Source organism: Aotus nancymaae, unplaced genomic scaffold, assembly GCF_030222135.1.
Source record: "Aotus nancymaae isolate 86718 unplaced genomic scaffold, 86718_ANA_hifiasm-v0.15.2.pri h1tg000040l, whole genome shotgun sequence".
NCBI classification, from domain to species: Eukaryota; Metazoa; Chordata; class Mammalia; order Primates; family Aotidae; genus Aotus; species Aotus nancymaae.
In genome coordinates this window covers 118,722,634-118,732,088 of record NW_026988454.1, presented here as the reverse complement: position 1 = coordinate 118,732,088, position 9,455 = coordinate 118,722,634, and positions in this window count along the sequence as shown.

Below are 9,455 nucleotides of genomic sequence, written 5' to 3'. Positions count from 1 at the left end.
GGCAGGAGAATCGCTTGAACCCGGAGGGCAGAGGTTGCAGTGAGCCGAGATTGTACCACTGCACTCCAGCCTGGGTGACAGAGCAAGACTCCATCTCTTTAAGAAAAAAAAAAAGAGAAAAGAAAATCAATGTAATATATCACATTAATAAAAGGAAAAAAACTCCACGATTATCTCAATTGACGCAGAAAAAGTATTTGATAAAATCCAACACCCTTTCATAATAAAAATTCTCAAAACACTAGGAATAGAAGGGAACTCCTAAAATTTAACAAAGGGCATCTATGAAAAACCTACAGCTAACTTCATACTCAATGGTGGAAGACTAAAGTTTTTCCCTTAAGATCAGCAATAAGACAAGGATGCTACTTTCACCACTGCTATTGAACATTGTACTGGCAGTTCTAGCTGGTGCAATTAGGCAAGAAAAAGGAAAAGTCAAACTATCTCTATTGTAAGATGACATGATTCTATGCATATAAATATTTCCACAGTGGGTGTGGTGGCTCATTCCTGTAATCCCAGTACTTGGGGAGGCTGAGGCAGGAGAACTGCTCAAGCCCAGGAGTTTGCTCAAGACCAATCTGGGCAATATAGTGAAACACTGTCTCTAAAAATTTTAAAAATTAGCCAGGTATGGTGGTGTGCATCTGTGGTCCCAGCTACCTGGGGGACTGAGGTGGGAAAATTGCTTGAGCCTGGAGGTTGAAGGTGTAGTGAGCCATGAATGCACCACTGTACTCCATTCTGGGTAACAGAGCAAGACTCTGTCTCAAATAAGTAAATAAATAAATAAAATATAATAAAAATTCCCAAGGAATCTATACACACACAAAATCTACTAGAACAAATAAACGAAATCAGCAAAGTTTCAGGGTACAAGATCAATGCATGAAAATCAGTTGTGTTTCTATACATCTGCAATGAATACTTTGAGAGGAAATTAAGAAACCAATTACATTTACAATAGCATATAAAATAATAAAATACTTAGTATTAATTTTAGCTGAGGTGAAAGACAAAAACAAAAACTACAAAATACTGCTGAAAGTGATTAAAGACGATCTAAATAAATGGAAAAGTATCCCATGTGTGGGGATCAGAATACTTGATATCAAGATGATAATATTCAAAGCAATCTACAGATTCAACACATTCCCTATCACAATTCCAAGACTTTTTCACTGTTTTGTAATCAAAACAGTGTGGGACTGGCATAAGGAAACACATATAAACCAATGGAGTAGAATAATGTGTTCAGAAATAAATCCAGGTATCTATGGCCAACTGATTCTCACTAAGGATGTCATGATTATTAATGGGAGAATAAACAGTCTTTTCAATAAACGGTGCTGGGACAACCAGATATTCATGTGCAACAAATGGAGTCGGATCCTTCACACCATATATAAAAACTAACTCAAAATGGATCAACAACCTAAATATAAGAGCTAAAACCGTAAAACTCTTAGAAGAAAATAAAGGGATAAATCTTTAAGACCTTGGATATGTCAATTAAAGGACATCACGAAACTGAAAAGACAACCTAGAGAACAGTTGTAAGTCATATATCTGATAAAGACCTAGTATGCAGAATATATAAAGAATCCTTACAATTGTACAACAGAAAGACAAACATTCCAATTTTAAAATATGTAAAGGACTTGAATAAACATTTCTGTAAACATGATGTAAAATCGGCCAATAAGGCCAGGCGCAGTGGCTCACATCTGTAATCCCAGCACTTTGGGAGGCCCAGTTGGGTGGATCACTTGAAGTCAGGAGTTCAAGACCAGTCTGGCCAACATGGCAAAACCCTATCTCTACTAAAAACACAAAAATTAGCTGGGCATGGGGTGACCTCCACCTATAATCCCAGCTTCATTTGAACCCAGAAGGCAGAGGCTGCAGTGAACTAAGACTGTGCCACTGCACTCCAGTCTGGGTGAGGGAGTGAGACTCTGTCTCAAAAAAAAAAAAATTGGCCAATAAGCACATAAAAAGATGCTCACTGCTAGACGTGGTGGCTCACACCTGTAATCACAGCACTTTGGGAGGCCAAGCAGAAGGACTGCTTGAGTTCAGGAGTTCAGGTCCAGCCTAGGCAACATAGCAATACTCCTTTACAAAAAATAAAAAATTAGCTGAGAGTGGTGATATGTGCCTTTGGTCCCAGCTACTCAGGAGGCTAAGGTAGGAGGATCACTGGAACCCAGGAGGTTGAGCTGCAGTGAACTGTGTTCCCACCACTGCATGCCAGCCAGAGCAACAGAGCAAGATTCTGTCTCAAAAACAACAACAACAAAAAAGATGCTCAGTATTGCTGTCATAAGGAAAATGCAAACTGAAACCACAATGAGATACTAGGATGGTTATTTTATATATATATATATGTATGTATGTATATAAAGGAGTCTAACAAGTGTTATGGAGAAATTGTACAAAGCTGTAGGGACATAAAATGATTCAGGTACTATGGAAAACAATTTGGCAGTTTCTCAAAAAATTAAACATAGAATAACCATATGACTGAGCAATTTTACCTCTAGTAAATATCTGAAAGAATAAAAAACAGGTTCTCAAATACTTATGCATGAAATGTTCACAGCAGCATTATTCAAAATAACCAAAAAGTGGAAACAACTCAACAAGCCGAAATGTCCATCAGCAAATGACTGGATAAACAAATTGTGATATATGCATATAATGGAGTATTATTCAGCTATAAAGAGGAATAAAACACTGATACATACAACATGGATGAACCTCAAGAACATTATGCTAAGTGAAAAAATAGTAACACAAAAATACAGACAAAAGGTCCCATATTGTATGATTTTATTTATATGAAATGTCCAAAATAGGTAAACCTGTAGAGATAGAGAACAGATTGGTGATTGCAGGGGCTGCAGTTAGGTGGGAATGGGGACTAACTGCTTAAGGGAAATAAGGTTTTATTTTGTGTGATGAAAATTTCACATATTTTATGATGTAAATTTCACCTCGATTTTTTTTTTAATCACCAGAGATAAGAGTCAGAATAGTGGTTACATTTTGGGGAAGTGGTAACTAACTGGAAGATAACATAAGAGGAGCTTCCAGGGTGTTGGTCGTATTTTATTTTTTTGATTTGGGTGTTGGTTACCTAGGTCTTTTCACTTTGTGAAACTGTTAAGCTTAACCCTTGTGTTTTTTGTTTTTGAGATAGGGTTTTACTGTTACCCAGGCCAGAGTACAGTGGTGCGATCATGGCTCACTGTAGCCGCTACCTCCTGACCTCAAGTGATCCTTCCACTTCAACCTCCCGAGTAGCTCTGATTAAAGGCACATGCTCCCATGCCCAGCTAATTTTTATTTATTTATTTGTAGAGACAAGGTCTCATTATTTTGCCCAGGCTGGTCTTGAACTCCTGGACACAAGTAATACTCCTGCTTTGGCCTCCCAAAGTGCTGGGATTACAGGCATGAGCCACTGTATCCAGCCAGTTTTTAGAATATTAATACTGTACTTTAACATAAAAGTTTACTTAGAAAAAAGTTAAACAGGGCCGGGCATGGTGGCTCATGCTTGTAATCCCAGCACTCTGGGAAGCCGAGGCAGGTGGATCACCTGAAGTCAGGAGTTTGAGACCAGCCTGGACAACATGGTGAAACCTGTCACTACTAAAAATATAAAAATTAGCCAGGTGTGGTAGCAGGCACTAATCTCAGCTACTCAGGAGGCTGAGGCAGGACAATTACTAGAACCGTGAAGTGGAGGTTGCAGCGAGCTGAGATCATGCCATTGCACTCCAGCCCAGGCAACAACAGCAAGACTGTCTCAAAAAAAAAAAAAAAGAAAAAGAAAAAAGTTAAATAGTTGCCATATGACCATATACTCCTAGTTGTGTACCCTAGGGAACTGAAAACATATATTCACACCAAAAAAACGTGTACATGAATGTTCATAGATTTGTAATAGGCAAAATATGAAAATAACCCAAATGTCCAACAACTAGTAAACAAAACATGGCATATCTATACAGTGGAATATTAATTAGCCATAAAACGCAATGAAATGGTGATACGTGATATAACATGGATGAACTTTGACAATATTGTGCTAAGTGAAAGAAGCCAGACACAAAAGAATTATTTATTGTATGACTCCACTTATATTAAATGCTCAAAATAGGCAAATCCATAGAGATAGAAAGGAGATTGGTGATTGCCAGTGGCTTGGGAGTGGAGGTAACTGGAAGTATCTGCCAATGGGTATATGTTTTTTTAGAGGATGATAGAAATGTTCTGGAATTAAGATAGTAGTGATAGTTGTACAACACTGAAGACATTTAAAACCACAGGACTATACACTTAAAAATGGTGAATTTGGCCAGGCACAGTGGCTCACGCCTCTAATCACAGCACTTTGGGAGGCTAAGGTGGAAGAATCACTTGAGCCCAGGAGGTGGAGACTGCAGTGTGCCATGATTACACCACTGTACTCCAGCCTGGATGAAAGAGCAAGACCCTGTCTCAGAAAAATAAAGGTGAATTTTGTTATGTGAAATTCAACATATTAACTGTAATTCAATAAACAGATCTTAAATATTTCATCATTCATAATACATGTGAACTCATATAAAATAAAAGAAGTCCAAAGGGGTGTAGAGGTATGGCAGCTGTTCTCTTTTCTCTGTCCATAGTTCATTTACAATCGGACACCATGGAGAAGTTGAGGAAGCCTAGAGCTCTCAGGACCAGTCCAATGCGCTTGCGTAGAGGCACTCAGAATGGTCCAGCACATACCACCATAGGCTTTCCTATGATATAGCCTCTAATAAAAAAACTATGCTGTCCCAAATCCCTGGTAATATAATTGCTTACCTTTATACCAAGAATGTTGGGAAAGCACCAAAATCTGCATGTGGTGTGTGCCCAGGCAGACCTTAAGGGGTTTGTGCTTTGAGACCTAAAGTTCTTATGAGATTGTGCAAAACGAAAAGACATGTCAGCAGGTCCTATGGTGGTTCCATGTGTGTTTAATGTATTCATGACAAGATCAAGTGTGCTTTCCTTATCGAAGAGCAGAAAATCGTTGTGAAAATGCTGAGAGTCAGAAAGCTAAATAAAAAATGAAGCTGTTTTGAATAATAGAAAAAAGAAGTCCAAAGTAAAAAAAAAAAACAGTATTCTAAAAAATGTTCCCTTTCCCTCACCCATCCCCCAGTTCAGTACACCTCAGACACCATTGGAGAACAGAGGTCTAAGCAGCAAAGCAGAGGATGGAGGTAGGATTGTGAGTCATAGTGTGTATGAAAGCTTGTGACCAACATCTTTGACTGTCCCTGAACAGAGGAATGTGACAGTTAATGAGAAACAGATCTTGGGCTAGAGCAAAGGAAAGAAAGTGGTAGTGACGAAGTGTTGGCAGCCCTGGCACCAAGTTGTTTTCCATTGCTTCACCCACCAGGTCATGCCTCAGGAATAAGTAGTCCTTAACTAATATATCAGGAACATGAGGCCCTGAAGTACTTTTTGCCCTTTACTGACTTCTTATTCCACTGATGGCTTTGCTTCTATCATGAATATTCCCTAAAATTACTAAAAGCATAGATTTATTTGGGCAGTGAATTAGACCTCCAGGACTCTAAAAGTGCCTGGACTTACAAATAAAAAACAAAACCAGCCAGGTGCGGTGGCTCATGCCTGTAATCCCACCACTTTGGGAGGCTGAGGCGGGTGGATCACTTGAGGTCAGGAGTTCATGACCAGCTTGGCCAACATGGTGAAACCCCATCTCTACTAAAAATACAAAAATTAGCCGGGCATGGTAGTGCGAGCCTGTAATCCCAGCTACTCAGGAGGCTGAGGCAGGAGAATCGTTTGTACCCGGGAGGTGGAGGTTGCAGTGAGCAGAGATCGCACCACTACACTCCAGCCTGGGCGACAGAGCTAGACTCAGTCTGAAAACAAAACAAAACAAAACAAAAAACAAAAACCAGACTAATAGTTTTCAGGATATATCTGGAATTGGCACAGCTTAGATTTAAATAAATCTCAGAGTTTACAGGATTTAAAGGTCAGCTAAATTTTACTAGGTTCTGGTTCCCATTCCCACTATGTTTTTGGGTCCATAGTCCCAAAGTACAAAGAGGAATAAAAGTACCTATTAGCATTTTTTAGCCGGGCACAGTGGCTCGGGCCTGTAATTCCAGCACTTTGGGAGGCCAAGGCAAGCAGATCACTTGCTATCGTAAGTTTGAGACTAGCCTGGCTAACATGGTGAAACCCTGTCTCTACTAATACAAAAATTAGCCTATGCCACCATGTAATGGTGTAATTCCAACTACTCGGGAGGCTGAGGCACAAAAATTGTTTCTACCCAAAAGGCAGAGGTTGCAGTGAGCCAAGATACAAATTACTAATTTACAATTACTAATTTACTATTACAAATTACTAATACAAAAATTAGCCACCTAATACAGACACGTGCCACCATGCCTGTGCTACTATGTAATAGAGTAATTCCAGTTACTCAGAAGGCTGAGGCACAAGAATTGTTTCTACACAGAAGGCAAACGTTGCAGTGAGCCAAGATCATGCCACTGCAATCCAGTCTGGCTGAAAGAGTGAGACTGTCTCCAAACAACAACAAAAAAATGCTGTCTCCTACTAGCATTTTTTTTTTTTGAGACACAAAAAAAAAAAAAAAAAAAAAAAGAGAAAGAGACAGAGTTTTGCTCTTGTTGCCCAGGCTGGAGTGCAATGGCACGAGATCTCAGCTTGCTACAACCTCTGCCTCCCAGATTCAAGTGATTCTCCTGCCTTAGCCTCCCAAGCAGCTGGGATTAGACAACTGCCACCATGCCTGGCTAATTTTTTTGTATTTTCAGTAGAGACAGGGTTTCACCATATTGGGCAGGCTGGTGTCGAACTCCTGACCTCAGGTGATCTGCCTACCTCGGCCCCAAAAAGTGTTGGGATTACAGGCGTGAGCCACCGCACCCAGTCCATTTTTTTTTTTTTTTTTTTGAGATGGGAGTCTCTCTGTGTCACCCAGGCTGAGGTACAGTGGCCCAATGAAGGCTCATTGCAATATCCACCTCCCGGGTTCAAGCGATTCTCCTACCTCAGCTTCCCAAGTAGCTGGGATTACAGGTGTGTGCCATCATGCCCAGCTAATTTTTGTATTTTTAGTAGAGATGGGGTTTCGCCATGTTGGCCAGGCTGGTCTTGAACTCCTGATCTCAGATGATCTGCCTGCTTCGGCCTCCCAAAGTGCTGGGATTACAGGCTAAGCCACCATGCCCGGGCCATTTTTTATTTTTAATTTATTTTTGAGACAGGGTCTTGTTCTGTTGCTCAGGCTAGAGTGCAATCACAGTTCACTGCAGCTTCAACCTCCATGGTTCAAAGTGATCCTCCCACCTCAGCCTCCCAAGTAGCTGGGACTACAGGCATGGACTATCATGCCGGGCTAATTTATTTTTTTGTAGAGACAGGGTCTCACTATGTTGCCTGGGCTGGTCTTGAACTCCTGGGCTCAAGTGATTTGCCGACCTTGGCCTCTCAAAGTGCTGGGATTATAGGTGTGAGCTACCATACCCACACCCTACTAGCATTTTATTTTTTATTTTTTCCAGATGGCGTCTTGCTCTGCCACCCTGGCTGGAGTGCAGTAGCATAATCTCAGCTCATTGCAACCTCTACCTCCCAGGTTCAAGCAATTCTGTCTCAGTCTCCTAAGTAGCTGGGATTATAGGCACATGCCACCATACTTGGCTAATTTTTGTATTTTTAGTAGAGACAGGGTTTCACCATGTTGGCCAGGCTGGTCTTGAACTCCTGGCCTCAAGCAATCTACCCGGCTTAGCCTCCCAAAGTGCTGGGATTACAGGCATGAGCCACCATGCCCAGCCCCCTACTGGCATTTTAAATAATGCAGAGAGTAAGAGGTTTCCTTGGCGGTTTGAAATGATGGTTGCCTGCTACGGCATACCAGGTTTCAATGTGTGTGGGACAAGTACAAGACTGAGTGAAAACTGGTGGACAGCTGCCCTGAAGTCTGATATTGAAGGATTTTTCAAACATCTCCTTTGTGATTGTCCCCGCTTCATTGAGTCTCCTTTGCTTACTCATACCCCAATCCACCAAGGACATACCCAATTTTACTTTGTCCTTGTATGGACCAATGAAAGAGGCTGGAACTAAGATAAGAGATGTTCTACTTAGGGGGACATTGGAGCCCAGGGCCCAGGAAGAACATGAAGACTTGAACTCTATAGCTTTAATGTAAGTATCATGGTACAAAATGAGAGATGGGACTTTAGGAGATAATTTATTCAATGCTAAATCAGGTGAGGAGTGGCAAGTCTAAAATACAACCTTCTATGTACATTCTAATATTATTCATCATCTACTGGTACAACAATATACATAATCACTCACCTAACTCACCATTTCCTGGCAGTTAAAATGACAAGATCTTTTCTACAACTTATCCCCACCCCCAGCAGCCATACCCACCTTCTGGAAGTCAGAGCCTTCAGGTGATTGCCTACTGGCCACAAGGGCACCCCATCATTTCCATGGCCTCTGTGGCTTCTATCCCTGCCTTCCTGGGGGCAGAAATGTCTGCTGCAGTCCTTCCTTTTGGAAATGTGAAGACTTTTGGAATTGCCCCTGAAAAGAAAGGAAGATAAGTGGGTGAGAATCAGCAACAATGAGATAATAGTCATCCTTAGGAAGGTGGTTACAGGAAGGCTAGGTGGAAACTTAGCAGGGGCAGAGTATCAGAGAGATGAAAGAAAAGAATAATATCGTTGATTTTTATCTCTGCCATCTTTCTCCATGTCTTCTACCTTTTGCTCTCCCATTATGTAACACTGCCTGTTTTCACCCTGTTCATTCACTTCCCTTAAACATACTCATTTATTTTCTACAAAAGTCCTTTCTTGCCTGATCCTCAACAAATGGAACCAAAGCCTGTAAATGTTTAAATCATTACATCTAGATGTTATCTTCTATCCTTTTGCATGTGACAAAGACTATATCTTTTGTGTACCTGTATTACTTTGTGAAACAGGTATCTTGATTGATATCATTTAATGTCCAAGTACTTGTACATCATTAATGAAAATGCACAACCAGCTCAACAGAGGTTAGGGAAACAGAATGGGAAGAGGAAAAGAGGAAGAAGGAAAGAGTGGTAAGAGATTCTTGAAGAAGGCATGTTGCCCAGCAATGGGAATAGAATTTAGGAAGTCTTGAGGGAAAAGCAGCAGGACCTATTTGTAATGATGGAAAACAGAAAAGAGGTGTGAAGGAAAACAGGGATGCACTGAGTAGGAGAGACACAACTTAAAAAAACTTTTAATACAGAAATGGGTAACCCTTACTACATGTTATCATTTTATACATGTGTGCATGTGTACATATTTTGTTTATAAAACATTTATATTTTATATAAAATG